At 44.7% G+C, this 15,763-nt stretch overlaps 1 protein-coding gene and 1 long non-coding RNA gene across 2 annotated transcripts in view; one reads left to right on the top strand and one right to left on the bottom strand.

Annotated features, from left to right (window-relative positions):
- The window catches only part of CTNNBL1 (catenin beta like 1), a 161,345-nt gene that overhangs the window by 106,070 nt on the left and 39,512 nt on the right, over positions 1–15,763 (top strand). The window lies entirely within an intron of this gene.
- On the bottom strand, positions 7,311–14,013 carry LOC111559772. Its single transcript, XR_002740977.2, has 3 exons — positions 13,870–14,013; positions 8,461–8,844; positions 7,311–7,676 (listed from the first exon to the last, which is right to left on the bottom strand). It is a non-coding gene; the product is annotated as an uncharacterized LOC111559772 (long non-coding RNA).

Below are 15,763 nucleotides of genomic sequence, written 5' to 3'. Positions count from 1 at the left end.
GAGAAGAGATGGTAATCACTGAATTCTACTCCCAAAACCAATATGGCACTATATGTTAGCTAAAATTTAAATTAAAAAAAAAAGAGAAGCAATGGCATTTGAGTGTTCCTTGAAAGATACATAGTATTTGTTTCTTACACCAGTAAGGGGAGTGGCAGAGGGGACAGTGGGCACTGAGGCATATATAGCTTGTTATTGTGATGTGAGTGATTAAGAATATGGGCTTTGGATTAAGACCGGACTTATGTTGGTATCTCAGTCTTGTCATTTACTAGCTGTGTGACTTCAGGAAAGCTGCTTAACCTCTCTGAGCCTGTATTTCCTCAATTGTGAAATTGGGATGATACTGGAATCTATCTCATGAGGGTGCTGTGAGAGGATTAAATGAAATAATACAGATCAAGTGCTCAGCAGTGTCTGCTTCCTTAATATTAGTGGCTGGGGTGAAGATGGGTTTCCTGCTCGTGTCCCTTTTCTTAAAGTATCTTCCTCAAGAAATGTTGTCCCTCCCCGAATCTGCCATTCGTAGAGGTAGACTGTAAGCATGTCAATCCTATGAGGAATGTAAGACAAAAACCTGCCCCAGAGAGGACATACCAGGAGCCCCATGTCCCCACGTCTCCATATCGTCTGTAAACAGAGAAGTCAAAGATCCCCCCCGCCTTTTTTGTTCCCCAAGCTTGAAAATTACAAAGGGTTGCTTATAGTGGTCAGAACAATGAGCAAGTGAAGAGCAAACGGTATTTAATTTTAAGAATAGCATTAAGTCATGTACTAACAGGCGCTCTATGTTAAACGAGGATGGAAATGTCTTGCTGTTGTTTTGTTGCTATTTGAAAACCTCATAATTGAACAGTTTCTGGATCAATTCCTTTTCTCCCCCTCCAGCTGCTTGTCTCATTCCTGACCTCAGATGACAAAATGTGGGGATGCTGAAATAAGCAATGTGTTTGGGTTCTTCTCATCAGGCTCGAGGGGATGATTTTGTGTGTTGCACATCTGGTTTGCTAACTGGTTCCAGTCATATTAAGGATTTACCCACAGGCCTTTCCCAACTAGAGCACAACATAGTTGTTTGCCGGCGAGGAAGACCGTGAAACAAGATTTATTTGCCATCCAGAAACTGCTCTTTTGTGGGGAGGAAGAGGGAATATAGGCTCATGGCCAGCTCACATTTACTGGGCATCTACTGATAGACTCAGGGCTTTACACGTGTACATACTTTATGAATTAGGCATTTTAATCTTCTTTTTAGAGATGAGTCTTAGAGTTTAATTATCAAATGCCTTTAGTAAGTAAATGACAAAAGCAGGATTTGAGCCCAAGTCTTCTTCCAAAGCTCCTTCCCAGCCCACACCAAGGTGGCTGCAGTGGTCTTCTGGTTGACATCCAGAGGCAGCACAGAGCAGGGGAGGAAGGATTGTCTTTGGAGGCAAAAAGACCTGGCTTCAAATCCCAGCTCCACCCCCAAACTAGCAGGTAGCCCTGAGCAAGTTATCCTCTTTGGATTTTGAGTTCCTCTTCAATCAACAAGCCCGATAAAACCTTTCTCAGAGAATGGTGTGAAGAATGATGACCACGAGCATCCTACCTAGCCTGGCATGTGACAGTTTCATAAATGATCATATAGCTACTGCATAGTCTCCTTTCAAAAACAGTCATCTCTGCCTCTTGCAGTTTTCATGTTTACATGTAGGATGCCAATTAGTTAGCTTCTGTGGGTGAAGCCCAGTTGTGGATAGGGACTACATGTGTGGACAGGCTGGGTCATAAAAAGAGCTACCAAAGAGGTAGGACAGCCACTGTTTATCACAATGGCCTATTAACCTGGACCCTCAGTTAGAATCCTGATTATGCTAGCCCTGGTAAAATACACCACCTCTCGAATGAGGTACCGGACCCTTCCATTTCAGTTTGGCTCACATGTAGAGGGTCTGTTTCTATGGATAAGAGCCCTAAAGGTAGGTCAGTGAGGCTTCGTTCATTCTTTTGTTAACAAACCACTAGCCCTTGCTTTGTGCCAGCCTTGGTGCTGTGGAGGGAAAGTGAACAAGCTCCCAGCTCAGCCAGGGGGGAGACCTAGAAACCTATATTTATATGACAGGGTAAAAGGTGAGGCAAGCGTGAGGCACCGTGGGAGCAGGGAGCAGGGGCTTCCCATCTGTCCTGGGTGGTGAGGGAGCGAGTGGAGATTAGAAACTGCTCCGCCTCAGATACGTGGCTCTTGAGCCAACCTTGGGTAGGAGCTAGCCAGGTGAAGGAATGTCAGGTGAGAAAAGTAGCGTGTATAAAATAAAAGTTGGAAGGGACAGATTGCAGAGAGCCTTAAACCTAGCTGCCGAGAAGAATCATCTGGAACCTTATTTAAGATGTAATCTCCTGGGGGCACCTTCTCAGACTTTCGGGTTCCACCGGTCTGCATAATGTCGGCAGAGCTGTATTTTTATCAGCCTTCCCAGGAGTACCCTCCAAGAGCAGTCTGGCACCAGCCCTCGGTGAGAAGCACCTAGAACCGGAGATTAGGTGGTTAAGCAGAAGCCAGACCGTGAAGCATCCTTCAGAGCTGTTGTGAGGCCTGACTTAGCTAATCTCTGTACAAGGCTCAGGACAGTAGCTGGCACACGGTAATGAGCATTCATTGATGTTGGTAGGTATTGTTGTTCTCATTTTATTCTGTTATACTAAGAAACAGACTCTCCCAAAGTTTTACAGTTCATAGATACGGTAGTAATTTGAGTTATTTTGACTATCTCAGCTAATTTGGCACAAATTCAGTTTTGCTATCGAGGGCCTGAGTGGAGAGGATGGAGGAGAAGCATTTAATCACTCCTGGTTTTCTTTTGTGGTTTGCATTTTGCCAGGTAGAAACTTGGTTTTTTAGTTGGCAGTATTAGCTGAATTCTTATTTTGGATATAGAATTTTCCACCAGTACATTTATTATTTTGTCAATATAACTCTGTTAGTTTTCATTTATAATCTTGATTAAATTTTATAGAAATAGTTGAGTATGCAATGCATCTCCTTTATAGAAGTAAGACAAATACCAGGAATGTAGAAGCAACAGTGGGAACAGAGCCAAACCTCTTTTTTTTTTTTTTTTTTTTTAATTTTTTTTTTCAACGTTTATTTTTGGGGGGACAGAGAGAGACAGAGCATGAACGGGGGAGGGGCAGAGAGAGAGGGAGGCACAGAATCGGAAACAGGCTCCAGGCTCTGAGCCATCAGCCCAGAGCCCGACGCGGGGCTCGAACTCACAGACCGCGAGATCGTGACCTGGCTGAAGTCGGACGCTTAACCGACTGCGCCACCCAGGCGCCCCAGAGCCAAACCTTTTTAGGCTATTTCTCCGGCATTTTTAGGTGGTCCCAAAATGAGGAAGTAACTTAGGGTCCAGGCAGCAACTGTGGGCCCTGGTTTATTAAAATTCAACATATCATCTTTATTGGATGTGCTTCTTAATGTTATCATTTGGGGGCAAGTCTTGTTTTGAGTACTCTGGAAGGTTTTTACATTCATTATCTCATTTTACCTTGTGCCCACAGTAACCCTATGAAACGTGTGTTATTAGCCACATTTTATAGGTGGAACACTGAGGCTTACAGAAGTTGTCTTGAAGAATCTCAGAGCTAGTACATGGCCTCTACTAGGATTTTTCTGTGGCTTCTGAAAATTGAATCACGAGTAAGCAGTGCTCTGCTCCTTCTTTCAAACATGAATCAGGGCTGCTCACCTGTAGTAGCAGGCCTCACTTAAACTGCTTGCTGTCTTTTCCTGTTCCGTTTCTGTAAGTCCTCAGTAGTCCTGCCCCCAGGACTGCATAAATAACCTCCGTCTCTTGGTCCCCAACGTCTTGCCCTGCCACACTTTACTTCCCTCTTCCTGGCTTCTAACTTTGTTATCTCCATAACGATAGCCTCCTCTCTCCTCATGGCCTCTCAGACCTGAAGCTCAGCACAGCTTAAGCCTTCAGTTTCTGTTCCTCAGCATTCCCGACTGCTTACCTTGAAGTTGCCTGCCTTTAGACACTTGACTCAGCTCCAGTCTATTTGCTCCTCCTGTTGGGCCCCTTTTGAGAATGAGACATGAATCTGTAGTTTTTGACCCCCTCTGATCAGTATCACTCAAAGAGCTTTAACAAAATACACATGCCTGGGCCCCACTTGCAAAATTTTTGAGGACTGGGACTTGGAGCATCTGTATTTTTTAAAAAGCCCCAGAGCCTGTTGCTCAGCTAGTGCTGAGAACCCCTGGCCGGGATGTTCGGAGTACAAGCGTAGATAAGCATCCTCTTCGCTTTCTCTCTGTGCCAAGAGAAGATTTTTGACATGGTAGGTCTCAGGGGGAGGCTTGTTAAAAATGGCTTTGTTGTTGTTTTGGAGTATGAATAAAATAACCTGGCGTGGAAAATTCATGCATTGTGGAAAGGGTGGAGGGAAAGTAAAAATCACCCCAAGTCTCACCACCCAGAGTTAATTACTGGAAACATCATGGACACCATCTATTCAAACATCCGTGTTAGGGGAAGGGCGGTATGTATGTGTATATAAGTTTGCATAAATGGAATCATGGTGTATATGCTATTTTGTAACCTGTTTTACTCAGTCTTGGCATATTTGGGCATATTTGTCAGGGTGAGTCTTTTAATATAGTTAGGAAGCTAGACTGTATTTGTAGAAGGCAGGCTAGATTTCAGGTTACGTGATCAGGTTGTAGAGGTGATCGTTTGGAAAGGTAAGCTGTGCTTTGTAGTGAGTGTGGCTCTTCCAAGGATCGTGAACTGCTGGGACTTCGGGTTGGTGAGGAAATGAGGTGCAGACTGAAGGCTAACGGCATCTGAGTTCACTTGGCTACAGTGTAAGGGGCGGTCAAGAGGCCTTTCAAACGGTATTTTGTTTTTAATGTGTGACTATTTGAATGTGTTAGACATGTTGGCACCCAGCAGTAGGTATAATGTGGAAGGGGATAAACTGAAAATAAACTTGTATACATTTCACTGCTCCTGAAGAATACAATTGCATGTGTGAGATGTTTGTTAGTGTCCACCTTCCGGACTCCTGTGTTATTGGTTGTGATTTTGATATGCAGCAGCTTGCAGGTTGCTGGGGAAATGCTCCGTGTATTTAATCATGTTGCATTCTTACTTGGTTTTTGTTGTTGTTGTTGTTTGTTTTGTTTTGTTTTTTTATGGTAAGAAAATGTCTTTGGCTTTTATAGTCAGATTGATTTTGCTTGTGGGTGTCCAGATGCTGATGAGCTGTAATTAGCATAAGAAGGAGGTTGGAAAGATGTCGAACATTCTTTTCTGGTAGCCAAACAAAGGATCCCCAAACAGAAATTATTCTCAGGTATGAGGTCCTGGAGTAGCAGCTCTTTTCTCTTTTAGGTGTGGGTCTATTAAAAGATAGGAGTGTTGGCGGGGAAGATCACTGCTGGGGATGGGGCTGGTGAGTCTTGCCGTGAAGCATCATGGGGGCGATTTTCTACAGCCGAGTGCCTCTGTGAGCATAGTAACTTTAAATCCCTTAATTAGCCTATTAGAAAGGGGCCCTGGGCTGGGTTCGGGAGATTTGGATTTGTGTTCCTTCTGTAACGCAGGCTCAGGCCCTGTGACTTGGGTTAAGTCATTTGCCCCCCTCTGCACCTCAGTTTCCCCAGCTTTAAGAAGGAAGCAATAACATTTCAGTGTGTGAGAACTGGATAAGGTAACGTATGGGGGAAGTGTTTTGTATACCATAAAATTAAGCCGTGAATAGTGTGTGATGGTGGGTATTACATGGTCTTTCCCTGGTCTCCTACGTGCCTTACATTTTTTCCTTTTAACACTTTTCTCCCTTGTCCCTGGTTCCAAAATAGAAGAAAAGGATTGTTAATTTGTTCCCTATTTGCTGCAGGGTTACCATAAAATAAATTAAGCGTATCGTTTCGATAATCGCTAAAAAATATGCCTACAACTTTCTTAAGTGTATTGATTACTAATAAATCATGTCTCTGTTAAGTACGCCTTCTGGCTGGCAAACTTGTGGAATAACAATGTTTGCTAGCCTTTGTAACAGGCTGATTCTCCTGAGACGTGTCAGCTAGTGTGAGGTTACCGCTGCCGAAGATGGCCGCAGCGGGGTCATACTTAACGGAGTATCTGCTGTGTTCCCGTGTATGTGTGATGTCAGTACTCCTCCCCTCGGCCCCGTGTTGGGTACCATTAGCCTGTTCTATTACTGAGGAAACAGCCCCAAAGAAGTTAAGTACTTTTTCAAATCAAGCCCATGGTTTAAAATCAGAGTCTGCTGGAACCCAGAGCCCACGTTCTTGATTCTGCACCTCAGCTGCCCAAAGAGACATCTGAAAACCAGAAAGCTAAATGACTTCTAATCACCAAAGCAACAATCCAGTAACTTTAGTTATTTCTAAAAATAAAATAGGAAAAGTTGTAATACGGGCAGGGCAGGGCAGAAAGGTCTGTTACCAAGTTTTTTTGTATTTGGTACATGGGATGTGAATTTCTTCTCTCTCTCTCTTTTTTTTTTTTTTTTGTTTTATTTTGTTTTGTTTCAGGGGCAGGTGTATTTGGTAATGTGGGATGTGAGGTTTTTTTTATGACTTTAACCTAAATTTTTGAAATAATGAACCTCATTATAATACAGTTTTTTCTCTATATTAAGTTACATATTTTAAGTTCATTTATTTTAAAAAGAGTGCATACTGAGTGCAAGTGGGGGAGGGGCAGAGGGAGAGAATCCGAAGCAGGCTCAGTGCTGTCAGCACAGAGCCCAATACAGGGCTGTATCTCATGACTGTGAAATCATGACCTGAAGCTGAAATCAGGAGTCCGAGGCTTAACTGACTGACCCCCCCCCCCAGGCTTAACTGACTGAGCCCCCCCGGGGCGCCCCTAGATGTGTTTTTTTTGAACTGTAAACTTGGCATGGTTCTTAATAGCAGAATAGTAGGGAAAGCACAGCCTTATAGAAAGAACATGCAGACTTGAGTTCAAGTCCCAGCTTACACTAGTTGTGTAACTAAATTTGGTGTTTGAGATGCAGTTTCCAGTGTGGTGGAGGGGGGGTTCCCCAGGGCAACAAGCAATTCTTGGAGACCCCCAAGAATTCAGCTCAATTTCGACACTCTCTACCCACAGATAGCTTCAGATTCCACAGGTTGGGGGCTCAGTCCTACAAGACTACCCCCCTCTTCAGATGCCATTTGCAAGCCTACGTTATTACCTGTACTTGTGACCAAGTGGCTATAAAATCACAGGTTCCCAAGACCCCCTCCTGAGGTTCGGTGAATTTGTTAAAACAGTTCACAAAACTCAGAGGAACATTGTACTTACTAGGTTACCAGTTAATTATCAAAGGATGATGCCAGATGGAAAAGCCGCAGGAGGCGGGGAAGGGGTAGGGGAAGGGTCGCGGTGCCCTCTCCAGCCGCCACTCTCCCAGCGCCTCCGTGAGTTCACCAGCCCGGAAGTTCTCCAAACCCTGTCCTTTCGGGCGTTTAGGGAGGCTTCGTGGTACAGGCGTGCTGGATTCAATCATTGGCCCTTAGAGACTGATTCATCCAGTGGCCCCTCTTCCCTCCCAGGAGATCTGGGGGTGGGACTGAAAATTACAACCGGCTAATCACGTGTTGGTTTTCCTGGCAACCAGCCTTCATCCTTTGGCACACCGGAAGTTACCTAATTAACAAAAGATACCTTTATGGCTGTTGCTTCACTTGGAAAATTCCAAGAGTTCAGGGGTTCTGTGACAGAAAGGGGGGCAAAGACCAAATATATGTATCTTATTATAAATCACAGTATCACACATTACCTTGGCATATTAATTACCTTCATTGATCCCACATTCCTCATCTTTAACAGTGCTCCTCAGGATTTATACTGCAGACGAATCACCTGGGGATCTTTTAAAATGCGGATTCTGCTTTCAGTGGGTCTGGGGTGAGGGCTGAAATCGTGTATTTCTTACCAGCTCCCAGGGGATGCTGCTACTGGTGGTCCTCTGACTACACTTTTGAGTAGCAGGGATCCATAAAATGGGGTATTATCTGCCTCTCTGATTGTGGCATGTAGTAAGTAGGTGCTTAACAAATGTTAGCCATCTTTGTGGGGCTTAATTGGGTGGGGGCCGGCGGGACAGGCTGTAAAAGAGAAAGTTTACTGAATATACTGCGAGGGAACAGTGGGCAGGACAGTAAAGGAGAGACTGTCTGCCAGGAGGCAGCAGTGAGGGGCTATAGTTATAGGACAGGGTAAGTGAGGATGGGGACGTGCGGAATTCCCCCTTTTTTGGTATTTGTGCCCAGTTGTAAGTAGCCCATTCATTGGTTGGGGCCTGTGGTTCAGTGAGCCTGCGTCAGCTCAGGGCTCGCTGTGGGCCCTTTTTGCCTTGCTCGGGTTTCCATTGCTCGAGCCTGTTGCCTGAAAGCACCCTCTACACTCTTCCCTTCTCCTTCTGACTTACCTGGGGTGGGGGCTGCTTTGTTTAAGAAGTGCATCTGGAAATATGTATTCCCAGCATGTCTTATCTCTGTCTAAAGTCCCAGGCTGCAGAAGGCATTTCACAAGTAATAAGTTCAGGATTAAGCTTTAAGATGAGAGATGTCCACATCCGAACATAGCCTGATGGCTTTGGAGGCTCACCCGAAGGTGTTCACCTGGAACTAGTTGTCCTTTAGGAACTCTGAAAACCTTTGCCTGGAAGGTGGCCCAAAGGGAACCTCAGCTGCCATCTCCTGGGAGTTCATTCACTCTTCAGTTCTTCAGCAATGTTGGTGAATACCTAATGGTGCCAGACATGCTTAGACACACATGAACCACTGCAGGCTCCCTGCCTGGCGGTACTCACCTGTGGTGGGGAGAACACATGCACGTAATGATTGTGATACAGTAGAGGTTATAAAGGCGGGGGTGGGGGCGGGGGTAGGTATAAGTTGCAAGTTGGAAGCACTGAAGGAAGGACTAGGCTTCCAGTCTACTTGGAAATCTTCCTTGAAGAGGTTAGGAAGATTGAAAGTGAGTAGGAATGTCCCAAGTGGACAAGAAAGGGAAGAGCTTTTAGGCGGGGGAAACAGCACATACAGAGGCACCAGAGAATGCGGTGTGGGGCTCTGGAAAAAGCAGGCATTCAGTGTTGTGGTCTTAGGGTTAGAGTCTAAGCACAATGAGCCGGACTGCTGGCTGTATTTGTCAAGACTAGTTGGGGCGACAAGAGGGCAGAGGACCTGGACCAGGACAGCCTCTAAAGCAGCTCAAGCAGACACTCCTAGTCACAGTATCATAGCTTTTAATTTATATGTGCCTAAAACCTTCAAAAACTGAGAAAGAAAGGAGCCATAGTCCACGTACCGCTATCTTCTTTGGCTGTCATCTGTAAATCTACTAAATTTATTTCACTTTTCTAGACCTTTTGTAGATTCTTCTCTCTTAATCCCACTTTTGGTACCCTCAAGGCAGACCTCCCTGTGTCTTTGGAGTTTATTTGGTGACGTCTCTTATCTCCAGCCTGAGCTGTGGTAGCTGCTCCATGTCTTGTCCTCCATGTGTTGATACTTGATGCTTTTTCTTTGACTGAGCTACTCCTGTACTCCCTTCTCTGTGAGACAGGTAGCTTATTCTTTGGAATTTCTCCCAATCCTCCTTCTTCTTTGAAGCTTGCCCTGATTTTCCACATTTGTGTTTAGACTGATCCCTTTTTTATGCTCCCAGTATCATTCCTTGTGTGTGACGGTCGTTGGCTGACTTGTTTCCACTCATTTGTGAGCTCTGCCAGGGCACGGACTGTGTCTTATGCTGAGGGGCTGAGGGGGCAGGGAGGAATCCCTTTTATCTTTTATATCCCTTTGAATAAAAACTCATTCGGAAGAACAAAATATTTTTTATTATAAAAGATTTCAGGGATGCCTGGCTGGCTCAGTCAGTAGACTCAGTCTACTGAGCAGTCAGCATGGGACTCTTGATCTCAGAGTCATGAGTTCAAGCCCCATGTTGACTGTGGAGCTTACTTTGTGGAGCTTACTGGAAGGAAGGAAGGAAAGAAGGAAGGAAGGAAGGAAGGAAGGAAAAGGAAGGAAGGAAGGAAGGAAGGAAGGAAGGAAGGAAGGAAGGAAGGAAGGAAGGAAGGAAGGAAGGAAAAAGAAAAGAAAGAAAGAAAGAAAGAAAGAAAGGGAAAGGAAGGAAGAAAGAAAGGGAAAGGAAGGAAGGAAGGAAGGAAGGAAGGAAGGAAGGAAGGAAGGAAGGAAGGAAGGAAGAGAAAGAAAGAAAGAAAGAAAGAAAGAAAGAAAGAAAGAAAGAAAGAAAGAAAGAAAGAAAGAAAGATTATATTATGAAAGATTTCTAAAATACAAGGTAGAGAAAATTATACATTGAACTTTATATACCTATCACCCAACTTCTGCGATTAACATTTGCCAACCTTGTTTCATGCCCCTCTTTTTTCCCCTGGAATTTTTTTTTTTTTTTTCCCTGAGAGAGCAAGCATGTATGCACATGTGAGGGGAGGGGCAGAGGGAGAGGGAGGGAGGGAGAGAATCCTAAGCAGGCTCCATGCTGCTCAGTGCAAAGCCCAATGCAAGGCTCCCTCTCACGACTGTGAGATCATGATCTGGGTCAAAATCAAGAGTCATACACTTAACCGACTGAGCCCCCAGGCACCCCTTTCCAGGAATGTTTTAAGGTAACACTAGGTATTATATAATTTCACCTTATATGGGAATTTGTAATTTTCAAAATTAGAAACTCATATGAATGAGAGCCTTGGATTTAGGCATTTTTCTCGCTAGAATATATATGATAGCATTGGGATCTGTTGATAGGTTAATAACCTCATCCTAATAGATGTCAGAAGTAGCTTAGATTGAGGGGATTCTCAGCCTTGGCACTATTGACACTCTGGACCGGATAACTCTTTGTGGTGGTAGGCTGTCCTGTGCATCGTAGGATGTTCGGCACCATTCTTGGCCTCTACCCAGTAGGTGCCAGTAGGACCCTTCAGTTGTCACAAGCACACGCACATAAAATTTGCAAAATGCCTCAGACAGTGCAATCTTTCTCTCACCCCACCCCTCCACGGAGAACCTTTGGCCTAGAGAAAGAGAAGAATTTTGTAGATGTGAGCGTTGAAGGGACTATTCAAAAGACAGTTGGGGAAGCTGAGTCCCAGACAGGAAGTTTGCCACTCTGGTTATTACTGTGCTTATGAGTATCGCGCTGGAGAATAAAATATTTTCCTGTCTCTGTGCCAGTGGGTGTCCCACTCTACCACACGTGGTTACTCAGGGCTACCAGGGTGATGATGCCAGAGGCTCCCCAGGAGCAGGGAGAACTCCTGTGGTCCTGCGGGGGGGGGGGGGGTGTCTCACTGAGTAGGGAAGATCACGTGGTAAGGCCGGGGGGAGTTCTGGAATACCACGACCAGCGGGGACACACTGCTGCTGATTTGTGGCCATGACCAGTATCCACCGAGGCTGCTCATCATTTGCCTTCACCACGCATTCGTGATGAAGCAGGCTAGGGAATTCTTTCCTTGGGAATGTGTCTTGGGATCCACAGTGGTAAACAAGTAGGATTTGTTTCACAGAAATTACTTTGAAGTCAGTTTTTGCCAGGAGCCATCTGTCTTATGTAAAGCAAAGGGACATTGGTGTTTCCGTTTGTAGCTTTGTTCAAAATGGGCTCTCTGCTTATTTCTCACAACTGCGTTTGCTAAGAAGTACTCTGGAAATTTGGGTGCTGGTAAATTTAGTTCACCACTACAAAGGCAGATTTGGGGCAATGGAAAGAAAGCTGGCCTTGGGGGTCAGATCGGTCTCCGGCTCTCGCTAGCTCTGAGAACTTGGGTAAGGCACATAACCCCTCCGGGCCTTATTTTTTTCTCATCTGTAAAATGGGGAGAAGAATTCACTCTAAGGGTGGTCATGAGTGTTAAGTGAGAAAGAGTATGTGAAGCAGCGAGCACAGTAACCGGGTACATAACACTAATGAGTACTTCTTTCCTCTTGAGAAAGGCCCGCTGGGAAAGGCACATAGATCTCAGGCCCCTCATTCTTTATTTGTACAACAATGAAATGGCTGCACCGGGTGTACAGGAAGGTTAGCATGTGAGAAAGTGATGATGGCAGAGTACTTCATATATTTGCCGGTTGTTGATTATTTCCTGTTAGTAAAACAGAGCATGGAGTCGTTGTTCACAAATGCAGTGTTTTTTAGGACTAGCCAGCTTCCTTTATCTCCTCCCTACGATAAGTCTAATCCCTGTTAGAATATGATCGGCAAGCGTTTTCACAGAGGTCACTGCATGTTTTTGCAGTGGTTGTGTGTGTGCAAGATTGTAGAACAGTTAAGTTCCTTAGCCTCAAACTGGAAACGGAAGAACTGTGTTAAGCAGCGCTGAGTTCTGTCCTTTCGCTGTGCTGTGTTCTTGGCTGATGGGAGAGGGGTTAAGAAGTCAGACTTCAAGAAGACGAACATAAGGCCGTCTTGGGTCTGCAAGCAGGGTTTCCTGGTTTCTGTGGAAATCAGCTGAAGCCCTGAAGTCGGGAGGAAGAGTGTGTGGAGCTCAGCGGTGGGCGGGGGCTGCAGGAGCGTGAAGGAGGACCCGGCTGCTAACGGTGGGCAGGATGGGAGGAGGAGCCCGGGGCTGCTGGAAGAGTGCAAAGGCAGGCCTGGTGAGCAACATGAAAGGAGTGGAGAGGTAGGTTTAGATCATTCCCCGAAGGTCCTGGAAACAGCTCTTCTTTTTCTTTTCTTTTCTAAACTGAATTTCTAATCTAAAGCAGTCATCCAAGGCTGGCATTCAGAGGAGTGTAAAAACACCGCCCTTGCTTTGGGGCTGTGATGATCAGCTCTCCTGCGTCTCGGCAGGTGGATTCTTGGAAAGTGGGAATTGGAATAGTGGAGAGGTCATGGAGAGGGGAGAATGTGGGGGGGATTCTGGCTCCCATGCTCAGCCCCAGGTGTATCCCAGCCCGGGTGGTGGTGGGTCAGGCTGTGCCCCCCTAGATTTTCAGCACCATCTGAAAATATAGTGAGCTAACCATTGAGAAGGACTCTTTAAAAAAATTAAATCAGTACAGATATTCAGCGGGATTATCTTTATTTTAGGATCTAAAGATCTCAAGTTGGTTTTTTTTTTAATGTGTTTTGTTGGATGTGGGTAGGGAGACCGTGGTAACTGTGTCATGTCCTTTTCAAACCCCAAGAGAGCTTGTAGGCCACAAAATCAGTTTAATTTAGATGCAATACTCCTAAAAGTGATACGCTGCAAAAAAGTAAGCCGTAACCAGCCACGCCTGACATTCAGCTGTCTTCATCAAAGGGGGTCACTAGAGGTATCAGTCTGGTGAGTCAGAAACCCTGCATCCGGGCCATCTCATAGCAGTTCTTCAGAGTACTGCCACGAGTGGGTGTTACTAACCTAAGTATTGGTGGCAATACAGAGAGAAAACAGAGGTTCTGAAACACCAGGCATTTATTTCTGTTACAAGGATGAGGGCTGATAATTAAAAAACAAAAAATAGAACAAAAAAACCCAGCTAAGTTAATCCTTCCAGCCAGGTTCTGCAGAATATAATGGAAAAGCGTTTAGACCCTTCGAGATAGTGAGGTGAAACGAAACGACTATACTTTTTACTAGCAGTTCCTCCTGGTTCTAGGACTTTCCCCACTGGGATGTGTGGCTGGTTCCAAAAGCAGGTGAGGCTGAACAGCCCATTTTCTTGGAGTGAATACCTGAACTCTGGGACACAATGTATCTTTGGACTTCCTAGAGAAGAACTTACTGGATTAGTGTTATCGGTTAGGAAATGCAGCTGATTGCTAGTAACAGAGACTGGAAATAATATGGTTTAAATAAAATAGAACACACAGAACTCACATAAAACAAAACCAGAAGTCTGGATTGGCAGCTTCAAGATGTCATCAGAAACCCAGGCCCTTCTGTCGTTCTGTTCTGCCATCGTCATCACAGGACCAGGGGTATTTGTTTGCTTGTGAATGTGCCCCCAGGCACATATCAGTGTGCCTGGCTTCTATTTTCAAGATTGCCTCATGGTCTCCCTGGTTACCGGAGTTCCAGTTACTATGGTCTGGATTCCAAACAGCAGGAAAGCAAAAACAGGAGGGGGACAGGGCTGAAGAGGACATATCCCCTCCTGGAAGTTCCAGATAGCAGTTTATCTTAAGTCTTGACCCCAATGAGCCACGTGGTCATACCTAGCTATAAGGGAAGCTGTAGTTTGGGTGTTTTTGTTTTTGTTTTTTTTTAAGCCAGGTATATTTACCAAATATATATGGGTCCAATCATTAGGAAGAAATAAGAGGAGGAAATGGGCAGGTAACTGGCAGTCTTAAGTAGTCAGGATGCTGCCACTTGGTGTAGAGAGAACATCTCTCTCGGGCAAAGTTTGTCTAGGCCTTCTCAGAGTTCCTGAAGTCAGTGGTGGCCAGCTCATTCTCCATGGTGGCCCCCCGCATCGTTGCCCAACCCACACTGCTGCCACCAGAGTGATGGGGTTGGTTTCACTGACCAAGCACATTGTGTAGGAACCATAGAAAACTAAGGATCGGAGTCATTTGCCGCTGGAGATGGTTGTGCATGCACTCAGCAGACACTTAAAGCTTCGTGGACCTCTCCTTCAACCCATCTGAGGTATGGGCCTTCCCTGATACACGAACACTTGACCTAGGGAGCTTCATGCCTTCAGCTCAAACCCTGGGAGGGAATATTAGCTACCAGTTCATTCTGTTCTTTTCACTCTGAGCCCTTGGAGAATAGTTGTGTAGCAGAAAGAAGTATTTTTTGAACATATATATCCCTTTCTTGCTGCAAGGCATATTTTCCCACAAACTCAAGGCTGTAAATTAGTTAAGCTAGCACTTAAACACTTTTTTAAATCCATAGTGGTGCTCAGACTCTGAAAGGAGGGGGGAAATCCCATGGGAAAGAGAAAATAAATCAACCAAAAGCAACACCTATCATATTGCTTTGCACTCAGTAGGTGATTAGGCAATGTTTGTGGAATCTCATCGCAACTGAAAAATGAGAATACTGAATTAATTTTGGCTATATTTCAGGTTAAATGGGTTTCAGTGGGCCTATTTCAATGGAAAATGCATTCAAAATTTCAAACAACAGACATATTAAAAACTACTTTTTGGAAAAATAACCTTTAGGAATCTCATCATTTATATTCCAAGTGCTCATTTCTCCCTTTTTTTTCTTGCCTCTTCCTCCTAATATTTTCTTAAGGAAATTTGCAAACCTACAGGAAAGTTGGAAGAACTGTACAGTGCTCACATACCCACCACTAGACTCTCTAGTTAACATTTCACTGTATTTGCTTTGTCACTTCCATCCATCTCATCTGTCCATTTTATTTTTTTTGATGCGGGAACTAAGTTGCAGACATCAGTACGCTTCACCATGAACACTTTGGGAGGAATATCATTAGCCTTGACTTCAATTTTTAAAAATAATGTAAAATCGCACAGTGAAATGCACACATCTCAAGTGCACCATTTGGCAGATTTGGACAAATACATACTCTTGTAAGGTGCAGAACATTATCACTACCCAGAAACGCTTTGGGGATAAAACGTTCACTAAGCATACTGTTTTTGAGACTCGCCCATGTTGTCGAGTGCATCAGTGCCTTGTCCTTTTTTGGAGCTGTGTAATATTCCATGATGTGGGTGTATTTTTCCATTTTTCCTGTTGACAAACAATTTCAAGTTTGTGGCCATTATAGCCATTAAAACAATGTTGTGAA

The sequence above is a fragment of the Felis catus genome, chromosome A3 (assembly GCF_018350175.1).
Source record: "Felis catus isolate Fca126 chromosome A3, F.catus_Fca126_mat1.0, whole genome shotgun sequence".
Taxonomy (NCBI): Eukaryota; Metazoa; Chordata; class Mammalia; order Carnivora; family Felidae; genus Felis; species Felis catus.
Note: the sequence above shows the minus strand (reverse complement) of the source record. Positions and strands in the feature narration are given on the sequence as shown.